Below are 16,188 nucleotides of genomic sequence, written 5' to 3' on the forward strand. Positions count from 1 at the left end.
CCAAAATCCCCTTGCATTTTGGTGAGAAGCCAAAACACTCCCTGGCTCAGAGAGGAACTTGAGGTGGTTAATTCCTCTTGCCACATTTCTTCCAGGTGGACACAGGGCCCTCCCAAATGGTTCCCCAAGCACCAACTTCACTATGGTAGTCAGGGTGGGTGGTATCCAGCTCTACATCTTCATTGCATTCTCTCTGCAGCTGACTGCCTGGGGCTAAGAATAGAAAACCTGCTGTACTCCTGCCATTGCTTCTCTTCATAACCCTGGTGAGGCAACTCTGGTCTTAGCTGGGGCTGGATAGCAATTCAGCCAATGGCTCATAGTGTTTTGAGCCAGTGGCTACAGTCCAAGCTGTTTCACTGTGGTTTGCTCCTCAAAGATCCTATTGGTACAGCCGGCTGGCCTGGCCCTAACAGAGGGCCCTGGGTCCTGAATGGTATCTGCTTGGGTGGATCTCTTGGGACTCTAAGAGAAGTGGGCTGCAAGCAACTTGTGTGAGAAGACACACCTCTTGGCTCTCCCATTAAGTGAGGGTAGGCAAATCTCTGTTGGTACGATCTGATGGAAAATGACCCAGTGGTAGCCTATAAGTCTCCATAATTGCAAAGAAATCTGGGTAGAAGGACTGTTTTTCCAGAGCACAGAGCAGCAGGGGCTCTGAGATCAGAGTCATCATGGTCAGTGGGCAAGGCTGGTGACATCAGGTAAGGAGCTGGACCCTGGCCTCACCCTTGTCCTCAGCTGGTGAAGGCCTCTCCACATGAAAGAGTTTATGCTTTCCTCCTCCTTAGAGCTGATACCAATTACCTTCAATTCCAAGGATAGACCTTCCTTACCATGTGGCCAGAGGGACAGCCCTGGAAACATAGGTTCATGGCTCTATCACTTACGGTGGCCCATACTATATACCATGTGTGAGCTCCAGCTCTGAACTCTGAAGGGCTAAACTTGAGTCTCTAAAAACTGAGCAAAGGAGATTTTTTTTTTTCTGAATCACTGAAACTAATCTATTTTTTTCATATTGGTAAATGCAGAAGTCACAGATATTGAAGCAGGGCCAATCTCTTGGCTGGCAAAAGGATTTTGAAATGTCTTTGAAAACAATGGACATAGGTGGCCCAGGAAAAAAAAAATCAGGAGTTTCCCACAAACTGTGATGTAGTTCGCAGATGTGGCTCAGATCTGGTGTTGCCGTGGCTGTGGTATTGACTGCAGCTGCAGTTTTGATTTGACCCCCAGCCCAGATGCTGCAGATGTGGCCTTAAAAAGAAAAAAGAAAGAAAAAAAAAAAAAGAACGAATGAAAAAAATCAGTTTCCTCCTGCAGAATCTACCCCAAGGTCTAGGGGTCACTGGCCACAAAAACTTTCACATGCTGGCTGTGTAGACTACAATTTCCAAGGGATGAGTGAACTAAGTGTAACCAGTTGGTTAATGGAGGGGATTTCTCTCTATGGAAGTATTTTAACAAATAAATGAAAACAGAATAATAGAATTAGAATGTCACCATTTTGCCAGCTTTTATGAAATAGATGAAATAGATCAGACCATGACATTCAATGGTTGTTAATAACACAAAAAGAAATACAGACAGAATTATGTGCTCCTGATAAAGTATTCTTGTTTTAAAAAAAATCAAACCTGAACTTGATGAAGCTGTTTATATAACTACCAGTTTATTTTTATTTATTTATTTATTTATTTATTTATTTATTTATTTATTTTTTACTGTTTTTTTTGTTTACCAGTTTATTATTTTTTTGCAGAATAAAATACATATATTTAAATGCAGTTACATTCACACAGATTATTATATCATGGATCTTAAGAAACAGATTAAGTAACTCCCTCTGAAAAGTGGAATGGAAAATATGCTGAGACAAATTGGAAATTTATTCTATACTTTATCCCATTTTGTATGGCTTTCATCTTTACAATTTAGTATTACCTATTACATTTCAATTTTTCTTTAAAAATTAGCATTATATTAAAATTGTATATATTATGCAACTAAAATTTGTAAAGAAGAAAGCCTTATATACCATTAAATATTTTATATAGCATAATAAAAAGAATAAGTTAACTGGTAAGAATAACAAAAATAATACACCCTCTGAAAATAAGTAAAAAATAAAATGGATAAATTGGTTAAAAAACAGTGTAACTATATAAATATGTCCTCACAATTTGTTACATCTTATTGATTCTTCAGTATAGGCATTACACCATTCTAGGTGATGTTATAAACAAGACATTATAGACCTTACATTGTACAATGGAGAGAAATGGTTATTAATAATACAATTGTAGAACTGTATTATTTAATTGTACAGTTGCATTATTTAATTATAATTGTCAATTCTTTGATGGAGAGGAAATCAGAATCAGATGTAAGAAGACTTCAACATTCCAAAATGATGTCAAATGACCCCCTTCATGGTGGATTATGCACTTATTTACTGTGAGATATATTTCTTCTCCAGAGATTCCTTGCTTGTGTATCAGTTGTAGATTTTTGGTTTGCAGTTATTCTGAAATTTTGATATGAGTCTATATGTATGAGATTGTTTTAAGTTGTTGTTCTCTTAATTGCAAGTTAATCTCCAGCGTCCTGCATTTGTACCCACCTCTTCTCATGATTTCTGATTTTGGTGGTATAATTGTGCATGGATGATTTCATATCTTTACTGTATATATACCTTTACTGGTGAGCCTTGTCATTTGTGGAATTTTTGTTCCCTGTTGCAGGCTTTTCTTTTCTGCCTAGAGAAGTTCCTTTAGTATTTGTTGTAAGGCTGGTTTAGTGTTGCTGAATTCTCTCAACTTTTACTATCTGTGAAGGTTTTGAATGAGAGCCTTGCTGGGTAAAGTAATCTTGGTTGGAGGGTTTTTCCTTTCATCACATGAAATATATCATGCCACTCCCTTCTGGCCTGCAGAGTTTCTGCTGGAAAATCTGCCAATAACCTTATTGGGTTTCCCTTGTATGTTACTTGTTTCTTTTCCCTAGCTGCTTTCAAGATTTTCTCTTTGTCTTTAATTTTTGTTAGTTTGATTAATATGTGTCTTGGTATATTCCTCCTCCTTGGGTTTATTTTATATGCTACTCGTTGTGCTTCCTGGATTTGAGTGAGTGGTTCCTTTCCCATGTGAGGGGAGTTTTCGGCTATTATCTCTTGGAATATTTTTTCTGTCCCCTTCTCTCTCTCTTGTCCTTCTGGCACCCCTATAATACGGATGTTGGTACGTTTAACATTGTCCCAGAGTTCTGTGAGACGCTCTTCATTAGTTTTCAATCTTTTTTCTCTTTTCTGTTCTGTATCCGTAATTTCCACTAATCTGTCCTCCACCTCACTTATTCATTCTTCTGCCTCCTGTATTCTGCTGTTAGCTGCCTCTAGTGAATTTTTTATTTCAGTTATTGTATTCTGCATCTCTTCTTGTTTAAGTTTTATATCTTGTATCTCTTTGGTCAGTGTTTCCTGTAAATTATCCATCTTTGCCTCCAGTTTATTTCCAATGTCTTGCATCATCTTTATCATCAACAATCTGAAGTTTTTTTCCTGGATGCTGAGAATCTCCTCATTGCTTAGCTGATTTTCTGGAGTTTTTCCTTTCTCCCTCATCTGAGTTGTAGTTCTCTGTCTTTTCATTTTGATAGGTTTTTGGTGTGGTGACCTTTTTACAGATAATAGAGTTGTATCCTCTCTTACTTCTAGCATCTGCCCCTGTTGTGGCTGAAGTCTGTATGGGGGCTTGCTGTAGGCTTCCTGATGGGGGGGGCGCTGATGCCGGCCCACTGGTAGGTGGAGCTGATTCTAATCCCTCTGGTGGGTGGGGCTTAGTCTCTCCACGGGATTAGAGGCAGCTGTGTGCCTGAGGGGGTCTTTAGGTAGCCTGTTTACTGAGGGGTGGGGCTGTGATCCCACCTGGATGGTTGTTTGCCCTGGGGCTTCTCAGCACTGATTGACGGGTGGGGCCAGATTTTCCCAAAATCGCCACCTCCAGAGACAGGCAAGCTGCTGAATATTCCCGAGAGCTTTGCTTTCAATATCCATCCCTCACAGCAAGCCACGTTCACCCCTGTTTTCCCAGGATGTCCTCCAAGAACTGCAGTCAGGTTTGACCCAGATTCCTATGGAGACCTTGCTCTGCCCTGGGATCCAGTGCACGTGAAAGTCTGTGTGCACCTTTCAAGAATGGGGTCTCCGTTTCCCCCAGTCCTGTGGAGCTCCTGCCCACAAGCCCCACTGGCCTTCAGTGCCAGCTGCTCCAGGGGCTCTTTCTCCCAGTGCCAGGTCCCCGCACGTGAGGGTTTGATGTGGGGCTCAGAACTCTCACTCCTGTAGGTGAGTCTCTGTGAACCAGTTAGTTTTCAGTCTGTGGAGCTTCCCACCCCAGAGGTGTGGGGTTGTTTATATTGTAAAATTGCCCCTCCTACGTCTTGATTTGGCCTCCTCTTTTTCTTCTGGAGTAGGGTATCTTTTTTTAAGGTTTCTGGTCCATTTGGGTGGAGATTGCTCAGCCTTTAGTTGCGACTTTTGTTGTTTTTTAGGAGAGAAGTTGAGCTCCAGTCCTTCTATTCCGTCATCTTCTGGACTCATTTATCTATCTAACTACCAATTTAAAGAAAATATAAGGCACAGAGGGACATGCTAAACAATACCACAGGGATGCAATCAGCAAAATCCAGGCTGGGGTAAACCCTATAGTTTGAATAGCTGGGTTTCTTCAATAAATAAGTTTTAAGAGGAAAAAAAAAAGAGGCTATGTGGGGGGAAAAAGATATTTTTTTAAGCTATGTAAACCAGTTACAATATGTGGACCTGATTTGGATGCTGACTTGAAGAAATATAAAAATAACTCATTGGGGAAATTTTATTTTTGTTAGAAGGGAAATTTTATTTTATTTATTTATATATATAAATATTGATTTTTTTTCATTATAGCTGGTTAAGTGTCCTGTCAATTTTCTACTGTACAGCATGGTGACCCAGTTACACATACATATATACATTCTTTTTCTAACATTATCATGTTCCATCATAAGTGACTAGACATAGTTCCCAGTGCTACACAGCAGGATCTCCTTGCTTATCCATTCCAAAGACAATAGTCTGCATCTATTAACCCTAAATTCCTAATCCATTCCTCCCCCTCCCCCTCGGCAACCGCAAGTCTACTCTCCAAGTCATTGGGGAAACTTGAACACTGACCGAGAATTTGGAGACATTAGATATTGTTATTGTCACATGTAATAATGGGATTCTGTCCAAAAAAATATCTTGTGTATGCTAAAGTGCTTAGATATTAAATGCTATCTGAAATTTGCTTCAAAATTATTCCAGTAAAATGAGAAGTAAGGAGTGGTAGTGGAAGCAAGTGGGCATCAAACTGACAAGACTGGCCATGAATTGATACCAGTTGGAATTGGATGATAGGTGTATGGTATGTGGGGGATCATTTCACTATTCTCTCTACTTTGGCATATGTTTGAAATTTTCTAGGAGGAAGAAGGGGAGGAAGAAGTTGGGAGGAAGAATGAATCAGACAGTGGTGCAGGGGCGGGGGGTCAAGCAGAGGAGACGGGCAGCAGTGGCAGGGTCAGGACCTGTGACTTGGCAAGAGGATCATGGGGTCAGACTCCAGAGGTCACTCTCTGTGGCTTTCCGTGCTGGCTGGGTGCTGCAAGAAGATGTGTAAGATGGGAACTCTCCTCCCACTTTCTCCTAGACTCCACCCCAACAGCAGCGTGGCTCTTAGTCTGTGCAAAGAGTAAGAGCTGTACATCTGGACTTCCACTTTAAATGAGAATTAACTACCTCTTTCCTTGGAAATCACCAGCACACTTCTCCCAGGTAGGGACTATCTGGTGCTCCCTTGACAGAGGGTGGAATTTCCAGCACTGTCTTCTCAGAAGATTCGATCCCACATCCAGAAAGCTTCTCAGTAGGACAGAGGGCAGCTCAGGGCCTGTTGATATAAAGTCTCTGAAATGCAGGGAAGTGAGAGAAGGAAAATCAAAGCCCAAGACTGAACCAGCAATTAGACCAGCTCCTGGAATATATGTAAGTCAAATCAATCCACGAGGGAATTTTAGTCACGGCTCACTTTCTCTCTTCCATAGCCCAGGGCTGGAATCCTAGTCCTTCAGGCAGTGCTCACCAGAAACGCTGCAATATCCAACTTCTAAAATGCTTGATCATAGTTCTGCAAAGTCCTAGTACATCCCCCACCCCTTGTGGGTTTATTTACATATTGATTTATTTATTCCTCTCTCTACAGTGGCAAGCCTCTTGAGATTACACCATTTTATTTACAAAGAGCCTGGGCTCCAGACCCCATGGGGTCAGGGAGAAGGCCATTCTTTGGATGTGCAAGATCAGCCTTGTCAAAAATCAAGTATGGGGAGGGAGGGTAAAGGGGTGACCTCGCTGACTGCCCTGGTCATCTTGCCACCAAAGGAAAGGGCCTCCACTGGAGGAAAGTCTAGGGGAAGCAGGAAATGGAAATGAAACAGAAAGGAAGGTGACAGAAAAATCAGCAGGCATCTCTGAGTAGGACCTCATCAGGCTGAGGAGTGGGGTCTCCCTACTGCAACCCCAAATGATCTGTTGTCCCCCTCAGCAGGTAGTCCGCCCCACCTGTGGCTGGGGCCCCCACAGCGCACGCAGGAGCCTCTGACTCCTCACAGGCTGCTTTCCAGACACAGAAGACTCCATGAAAAGAAGAAGAAAGGAAGCAAGAAAAAAAGAAGAACACACAAGAAAAAGGCCTGGAAGAAACTGAGATGAGGGAGAGAAATCTGTCCTCTGGCAAAGGCCCATGGCTGTAAGAAAAAGCCTTCCAGCGCTTTTTATAGATGACTTTTTTTTTCCTAGCAAAGCAAATGCTGGAAAACTCCCTCCATTCTGATTAGCATTCTTATCACTGCATTTGCCCTCTCTCTGCTCTCTGTCTCAGGAGCGCTTTTATTTTTAAGGGAAGGATTAGCTGAGATGCAGAGATGACACCTTCCCAGGGACCACAAAGGAATTCTTGCTGGCATTGCGTTGGGCAAAGCCATGCTGCCAGCCACTGCTGTTTCTGACCAGCTGCCTAGTCAGACCAGAGAAGCTGAGGGTGCCCCGGGGAACTTGGCTTTCAACATCCTTTTCAGGGTGGAGGCTCTGAGACTGCAATGTTTAAAAGGAGATGTTTGCATTTGCGGGGGATGGGGTTGAGGATGACAGCCTTGTAGGAGAAAAGTCACCTCAAGGCTGGGGCAGCTTTCTGGGCAGGACATGTGTGTTCCAATTGTGGCTTGAACTTCCAACTGAGGTTTGGATTTGGAACCCGAATGTGTCCACTTAAAGGGCCAGTTCTCGCATAGCACCAGTAGGCGGATCTGATGCACTCAGCTGTCTTGGCTGAAGGCTCTGAGCCTAAAAACTCCCCCCGCCAAAGGCTGCATTCTTGAACCTGCTGTCTCAGAGATTTGAAGAAAAAGTAGCAAAACGAACCTCATCCGGGAAAAGTTCAAGCTAATACATCTTGGCAAACATAATGAAAAACACAGACAGTTGCTTTAAGAGAGGAGCCCAGAAAGAGGTCAAGTTCTGCTGAGAGAGGCAGAGCAGCAATTAGATGGGAGCTTATGTTGCAGCGTGGCGGCAGAGGGGTCAGAGAGAGGGTATGACGTTCTGCAGTCAATTTCAGGAAGGGGGCACCCCGCCACCTCATGCTGCACTTGGTTCTGGGGGAGCAAGTCTGGAGCCTCGGGGTCCGAGGGCACCAAAAGGGCCAGGATGGAGAAGCACTGAGCAGGGCTGGATTTATGAGGCCATGTTCAAGAGCTCAGTGCAGCCTGTGTTGTTTGGCTGGGCGGAGAGTCGAGGATTTATGCTAGTGATGGGCCCAGCCACATGCATGCGGCCTAGTCCGCAGGGAAGGAGGAGAGTTATTTATTGATTTGAGGTTTCAGAATGAAGATTTCTCATTGCAATGCACAAGACAAAAATTTCAGCCAATGAACAAAATCGGTGACATTCCCAAATTCTACAGCTTGTGGAATACTCTTCTGAAGGACGTGATGGAAAAATAACGATAGGAGATACTTCCAATTACAGAGGGGAGATCAGTACCAAGTTCACAATTACATAACCAAGACCGACTGGAACATAATAGCCATGTTTTATCTTAGATTTAGGATCAGCCAACTGGAGAAAGAATCTGAGGAATGGAGATCAGAGGTGTGATTTCCACCTAAACAGTCTGTACCACTCGGCACCCCCAGTCCCTCCCCAGGCTCATGCTAAGATAATTATGGGGACAGAGAATAGAGAAAAACCCCTTTACATGCTTTGTGTGATTCTCAGGATTTTAAACTTTGCTGCCATTTACCAATAAGTTTTTTTGAAAATTGATTATTAAAGGGAAAAAATTACACATTTATATCCTGTCCTCCCTTTAGGAGCTATGTTTCAGAGTAGCCAAATACCAGTTGAGAAGGAAAGCTCTTTTTACAGAAGAAAGCAAACTAATAAGGAAGGAATGATAGGGGTTACAAAATGGTAACTTTCCACTTCTATCAGGACTGATTCAGACAAGGATCATGGTGGGTGCTCAAACAATCCAGAGAAAGTTAGATAGTGAATTATCTATTTACAGGGTACCAGTCATCATCTGACAGTTTACTTGCTAGTTCCAAGGAGGGAAAAAACCTTACTTTGCAGCGAAGGGATCAAGCCATCACCACTTTAACCCAGTGATCAAATACTGGCATCACTAATAGGAGGCCAACCTGACACTACGCTGACTTTTAGAGGCACCAACCCCCAGAGCAGCGGAAAAGCCACATATAGCTTTTGACTTCCCCCAAATTTAACTACTAATAGCCTACTGTTGACCAGAAGCCAATGACAACATAAGCAGTCAATTAACACATATTTTGTATATGTATTTCTACATATATTTTATGCATTCATAACATACCTTTTTTCTTCATTTTTTCACTGTGTCTAGGCTACCTGGATCAGCCGTGAGTTTAAGTTGTCACAGATCTCTAAAAATATATCCAATATGTTTATTGAAAAAAAAAATTGCCTATAAATGGACCCATACCATTCAAACAGCCCAGGTTGTTCAAGAGTCAGCTGAATACACCTCCTGATGTGATGCAGTGCTGAGTATACAGCATCACCTGTGAGGCTTTCTGGATCAAAATATTTAACCTGAGTCACATCAAGACTTTCAATTTAACTTCTATCTCCCCATGTTGCGTGGCTGTGGTGCAAGCCTCGGCTGCAGCTCTGATTTGACTCCTGGCCCAGGGACTTCCATGTGCTGCAGGTGCAGCCATGAAAAAGAAAATCTAGGGCAGGGGCCAAAGCTTGAGAAGGACACAGAAGCTTCCATGTCCTTTGAGATGCTGCATTTTCTAAATTGCCTGGTCTTCTCACCTTATCTGCTTTTATTGCTTTATTTTTCCTATTCCTTCATAAAATCTTTTTAGTTGCTTCTTGGATAGATACATAAGGCACTATGAAAAAATTTAGTTGTTTAATGACAAATATAAATTGTTATTGTTGGTTATTTAAAAAATGGGGAGAGCAGCTATGTACTAACAATTGGAATACTTTCTTAAAATGTTTCCATTCAATTTCTTTTTGTAGGTGTTTCTAAAATACTTGGTTGCTCTGGCTTCCAAAAAGATTTTCAGTAGGGAAAAAAAATATATCCATTAAAAAAGTATTTATTATACTACATACACCTTCTTTTTGAGGAAAATATCATTTGGAATCCTTAGAATATCTATGCATTTTTCCTTAACTTTTAATTTTAATTTTGATCAATAATTGAGCTGGTCTAGAAGATATTCAGAGTTTTTCTATATCTAAAATTTTGCTATTTTCCTGGAACAAAGGATTTTCTTTGAAAAATATTAATTGACATAAAGATGTATTTCATGCACAGAAACTATAAAAATTATAAATATAAAATTATGTTAATAAAAATGTACATCACAGAAAAGAAAAACAACTTCGATCTCAAGAGAAAAACGTGCCACCTTAGTGAAGCAATCAGGCAAATCTAAAAGATGGCATATTTTATAGTATCTTCCATAAGTCAATGTCATAGAATAAAGGAGTGGGGTATGAGTTCTAAATTAAAAGAGACTTAAAAGACCTAATTTCCAAATGAATATTTTGATCTTTTATTTGGTCCTAGAGTGAGCAGATCAATTATAAAAAGGTATTTTTAGGAATAAGAAAGAAATCTGAAAACAGATTATATGATATTTAGGAATTGTTCATTTTGTCGGGTATGATAATGATGTCATGGTTATGGAGGAAAATGTCCTTTTTGGAGATACATACCATATATATCGAAGGGTGAAGTGTTACTGTTTTCACAATATATTACAAGATACCTGAGGGAAAATAAAGGAAGAAGCAAAGTCAAAAAAAGTCTGCCACTGACCATAGGAAACAATGAGAACAAATTCTCCCCTGAAAATATTTATTAAACCCCAGCCACATGCCAGGTTTGCTATAGGCTGGGTATACAGTTGTGAATAAGAGGGGCACATGGGCCCCGCTCTCATGAAACATAGAGTTCAGAGGAAAAGGTCAAGAAAACCCAACAATAATAATAATAAAGACGGTCACTATTTTTACACTTACTATGTGCCCGTGTAAGAGTGCTACCTACCATGCAGGACTTTATTTTCTTCTCCAAATAGCTCTGTGAAATGGGTGCTCTTATGCTTCAGCAATCAGAGTTCAGGTAGGGATGTCACAAATCCTAAGGCACAGAGTGGCTGAACCAGGTCCTAAATCTTTGATTTGTGTGCTGGTCCTGGCTCTTTCCCAGGTATGTGGCAGGAACTCTGTAATGTCTGCGCGTTGATTAACACAGCCTTCTTGTCTCTACTTCTGCCTCTTTTCTCTTGTAATTGTTGTAAAATGACCCCGATCTTGGCTGTCAACCAAAAGAGAAGTGCTGTATCTTTTATATAAAGGATACGAAAAATGAAAGAATAAAAACCCCAGTGCTTCTCATTTCTAAACTCCTTGAAACTGCCTACACCCTCCTTAGTCTCTGCTAGAACCTTCATTTTCAACTTCCTCTAGTGAAGCCTGCTTTCTCTGCAAATGCATTAAGATAAATGTATTTAAGACTAATTATTCAATTATTTAATGCTGTGGATGGTCTTTGGCTATTTTAATTGCTGGTATTAAGTAAAATTGCTTCCTATATTGGAAGAATATGCAACTTTTGGCTACATTATGCTTCTAAGAGCTTAAACTGGACCTTAACCTCCGCTTGGTCATCATTGGTCATCAAATATTTATTCAGCATCTACTATGTGCTATGTACGATGCTATATTTATAACATAGTTTCCCTGGGCACTCCCGCTGCCTCAGGAATGCTTTACAAACAAGGTTTAGGATCCTGGCTCATTTGCTGATTGGGAATGGCCCAAATCCTGACCATGTTATGCCCTTAGGGTTAGCACTTAGTGTCCACAGGGAAGTCAGTTTTTATGAGCCTGTCACCACTGTGTGATGCATTGCCAAGGGCAGACAGCTTTATGGCATTATGGTAACTAGTTTCTGCCATAGAGGTTCCTGCTATGAGAGGAGGCATGGTGGGTACCTGAGCACCAACAGCAGTGTTGCAACAAGATGGCTATGGGACACTGGGAAGATTCCCAGCCGGAATCTATGGCAGTTCAATTGGAGATAGATGTGCAGTCTGGCCTGGGCATCTAAAGCCACTTTGCTTGTGGCTTCTTTTTTTCTCCCCCACTTTTGCCCTTTGACGCCCTATTGATGTTGGTGGATTTCCATATCCAAGAGGGACGTGAAGCTCTCCAGAGGTTAATGGACTTGTTCCTTGTTCCCCAGGAAGTCTGAGGCAGAACCAGAAAGGCACCGCTCAGCACTCCTGCTGCCCATTAGGGTCTGTCTTAGTTACAGCCGGAGGACTCCAAGTCCCCATGTGCCATTAAAGGAAATACTCAGTGGGATTACACAGGCTTTGGCATGTGTGAAATTTCACACCTCAGAGATAGCACTTCTGTGTGTGTCCGGGCTGCTTTCTTGCATGTTAGGTTTTTTAAAAGTGTGAGTTATTCTATACCAAGACCTTTATCATAAATTATTTAATTTCTTTTCCAGAAAAGCATTTCTCCAGTCTCCATTTTGTTAATCACCTATCTAGTCACAGAAACAACTGCTTGTTTTTGTTTTTGTTTTGAAAAGTACATTTTCCCCCTTGATTACAAAACTACGTTTACTGTAAAAAAAAAAAAAAAAAAAAAAAAAGGCAGAGGGGAATAGTGAAAAAATTTAAATTTCCTCTAATTCCATCACTGAGGCATGACTACTGTTAATATTTTTTGAAATTAGTTTTTAGTCTTTTCTCTCTACACATACAATTATTTAAAACGAAATTGAGATCACTCTAGTGCCTATAATTTATGCAGTTTGTATTTCTGTTTTATTTGTAGAGAACATCGTATTGTAAGTATGCTCTTGGGCTGTTAAAGAATTTTCAAAAATATTATTTTTTAATGGCCACGTAATGTTTCAGCAAGTGAATTAACCATAATCTATTTTACCAACCTCTGGTTGTGTTGGTGATCTCCAGTATTTTCCTATCATAAAATATACTTTGTTGAACATCCTCAATACGAATTTTTGCCCTATCAGGGTTATTTCCTCAGAATAAATTTCTAGGGTGGAATTTTTACATCAAAAGAAATTCCCACCTAAAAACTCCTTTCTCCTCCAGAAGACTTGGCCAACTCACCTTTCTGTCAGAAAAGTATTGTCCATTCAATGGCTCTAGGCCATTTTACAAATATATTTTTTAAAGTCCTCCCAATTTAATAGACATAATATCTCTGTATTGCTCCAAGACCATTTGATTATTGGTGAAGCTCTGTCTTATAACTTTCCGGGAAGAAAAAAAATTCCATTCAAGCTTTGGTTCTATTTTATGGTTAGGATTTTTAGATGTTGCTAGTTTTCATAGACATACTTAGCTTTATTCAGCAACAATTTTCATACATAGGGAAAATGCCCCTGATAATTTTGCAAAAGCCATTACAGTGTACTTATGAAAACACTTTCCCAAAGGCTTCTTCATTGTTTATCTTGCTTCTGGTGTCTTCTTCTTCATTGGTTATCTTGCTTCTGGTGTTTTAAATATAGGTTTTCCCCCATGTTCTGTACTCAGTCCTCACCTCTTGTGTTGAAATTAAATTTAAGTCAGTGAGCCATATCTACCAGCTACTTTATACTTCACCAAAACCAGGACAAGACATAGGGCTTGGCTTATAGAGGCTTATAGTTTATATAGATGCCTACATATAGAACTAGATTGAAATGCCTATAGTGCCAAGTGTTGTTGGAGGGGTATAAAATTCTGGAAGTCTACTGAGGGTGTGCTATACCACCTATGAGGATTCAAAGAGGCTTCTTATGCTGAGTTTTAGAAGAGAAGGCAGATGTTGTTTCCCCAGAATGACTGAAGAATATTTCTGGTCTCACATGCTCTTGTAGAACCTTTCCACTCCACCATTAAGAGGTGGAATCCATATCCCTTCTCGTAAACCTGAGTGGGCCTTTATGATTGCTTTGAGGAACAGGAGGTAACAAAAGTAATGCCATGTGATTTCTGAGGTTAGGTCATAAAAGGTGTTGTGGCTTCCTCCTGGTTCAGTCTCACATGAGATGTGAACACTTTTGGAGCCACCATGTGAGCAGTCTGGCTACCCTGGACACCTGAGCCTCCATGCTGGAAAGATGATGGAGTGGGTGAGGGAGAGAGATACCTGAGGAGCCCCAACTCTTCCAATTTACACCTGTGGATTCTTCCCAGCCTGGGCTCTAGGCATGTGAAGGAAAGGAGCCTCGTTCATTATTAGGACTGGTAAATTCACCCCTAATCATGGTCTGATTACAGCTATAGTTTATCCTTGAGCAACACGGAGTGTTAGGAGAGTGGAGTCAAAAATGTGAATGTAACTTATAATCGGTATGATGTATTCAGGGTTCTTCTATATCTGCAATTCAACCAACCATGAATTGTTCAGTGTTTACTGTTGAGAAAAATCCACATATAAGTGGACCTTCACAGTTCAAACTTGTGTTTCCAAAGATCACCTCTACTTGAGACATCCCGAGCAAGAACCACCCAACTAAACCCAGTCAATCCACGGAACAGTGAGAGTTAACAGTAAAGTGACTTGTTCTTTTAAGCCAGTAAGTTTTGAGGTTGCTTGTAAACCCAACAGTAGCTAACTGGAGCATCAGATGCAGGAGAAAGCAGTGAAGACAAAGGGACAGTCTGAGTATTTTTCCCTTTCAGCTTTCTTTCTGATTTGTTTTCAACTGTCTTTGCCATGCAGGTGACCTCTATAGCTGTATCTGCAGTCCTCCCCTCTTCCAAACCTATGGGCAATATTCTCAACTCCTACTGGACAACTCTATCTGAATATCCTTCCCAAACCACCAATTCAACATATAACAAAATGAATTAAAAATCATCTCCTAGGAACATATTTTCCTGTGTTTAGTATTTTTCTTAATGGCACCACCATAGCCCCAGTCAACTAGACTGTTTACTTTGGTGTTTTCATTGATTTTTTTTCCCCCTCTACCCAAATTTGACATCCAATTCCTTCCTTCATCCTGCAATTCTACTTCTATAATACAGTTGACCCTGACCAACATGGGTCTGAACTCTGCAGGTCCACTTACACATGGATTTATTCCAATAGCAAATACTGTAGCACTACAGGATTCTAAGTTGGTTGGAATTGTGGATGTAGAGTTGGAGGGTCAACTATAAATTATATGTGGATTTATGACTATGGCGATGGGTTAGTGCCCCAACCCTTGCATTGTTCAGCAGTTGACCGTATTTTTGTGGGTCGTAGCACCTCCATCACCATATTTCCATACCCTACTTCTATTCAAGTTTATATTCCTCTCAATGGCCCAAAACAATACCCCCAAACTGGTCTAAAGTTTCCTCAATTCTCTGCTGCCACAATAGTTTAACTACAAAGCAATTCTGATCATGTCATATTTTGCTCACCAGCCTCCAGTGGCCTATTACTCCTTGCTTCCCAACCCCAAATGCCTTACCAATGTATAGAACAAGTAAGAACAAAATGAACAAGGAGAACATAAACCTTCTGATTTGAGCCGATGATGAAGTGATACCCAGTTGGAGGCTAGGGAAGGCAGATTTAAAAGTAGATAGCCTTCTGTATTTTCTGTCAATCTCCACTCACCCCAGCCTTGTGTAAGTGTCCCATATTCCTGGGGATCTGTCACCTGCCTGGGTCATATTCCTCCTAGTCACAAATCACTCCCTCTTCCACCTACATGGCCAGCTCAAGGCGAGACTGGACAGGGGTTCTGGGGAGAGCATGCAACCAGCCTTGAGTGGTGGCTGAAAGCTGGGGAATGAAAATCTGTGCCAGAGAGTGAGGAGCAAGATCCATAGAAAATACAGGTAGGTCTGAGATCAGGGAGAGCATGGGCAGAGGCACAGGGTGGTTGCCTGGGTGGAGCAGAAGGTATGGCAGAGATGAGTAGTCAATGATATTCCATGGAGCAATGAAGAGGGTGAGGAGTTCCCATTATAGTTAAGAACCTGACTTGTATCCATGAGGATGGCCTTACTCAGTGTATTAAGGATCTGGTGCTGCCACAAGCTGCAGCATAGGTGGCACATAGGGCTCAAATCTGGTGTTGCTGTGGCTATGGCATAGGCCAGTAACTGCAGCTCCAAAGTGACCCCTAGCCTGGAACTTCCGTATGCCAAAGGTTTGGCCATAAAAAGAAAAAAAAAGAGGATGAGATCCACTGCCTTGGGTGTCAAGCTGAAATCTGTCCAAGGAATCTTTATGTGCTCTTCCCCCATTTGTTTTAAAGTGGAAGCTGCAAAAAGGCACCTGATCCCATCCTTGTTCTTTCTTTCTTGGATGAAAGGGCTGAGTGGTTGGCACAGCAGAGCAGGGCAAAGAGGGTAAGAAGTGAGATGGCAGGGGAAGGAGGGAGTGGGATGGATGGGAAGTTTGGGGTTAACAGATGCAAACTATTCCATTTAGAATGGATAAGCAATGAGGTCCCACTGTGCAGCACAGGGAACTATATCCAATCTCTTGGGATAGAACGTGATGGG

General features: G+C 41.3%; 2 long non-coding RNA genes across 3 annotated transcripts in view; one reads left to right on the forward strand and one right to left on the reverse strand.

Moving 5' to 3' along the window:
* LOC146401651 (uncharacterized) overlaps positions 1 to 16,188 on the forward strand; it is a 65,467-nt gene that overhangs the window by 25,496 nt on the left and 23,783 nt on the right. Inside the window, exon 3 of one of the 2 annotated variants that reach the window (XR_014810571.1) lies at positions 9,003 to 11,031. The exons of the other annotated variant lie outside the window; for it this stretch is intronic. This is a non-coding gene — a long non-coding RNA (uncharacterized LOC146401651). Of the gene's footprint in view, positions 1 to 9,002; positions 11,032 to 16,188 lie in introns of those variants that run through there. 2 annotated transcript variants of the gene reach the window in all.
* Positions 4,933 to 16,188, reverse strand: part of LOC146401652 (uncharacterized) — a 113,923-nt gene continuing 102,667 nt past the window's right edge. The window contains exons 5-6 of the long non-coding RNA XR_014810574.1: positions 10,692 to 10,961; positions 4,933 to 10,410 (exon numbers count right to left, since the gene is read on the reverse strand). This is a non-coding gene — a long non-coding RNA (uncharacterized LOC146401652). The remainder of the gene's footprint in view (positions 10,411 to 10,691; positions 10,962 to 16,188) is intronic.

This window comes from Sus scrofa, chromosome 7 (assembly GCF_054392235.1).
Source record: "Sus scrofa isolate SSC_HxYL_T2T_F1_AM1 chromosome 7, Sscrofa_HxYL_maternal_Yorkshire_Landrace_v2.0, whole genome shotgun sequence".
Taxonomy (NCBI): Eukaryota; Metazoa; Chordata; class Mammalia; order Artiodactyla; family Suidae; genus Sus; species Sus scrofa.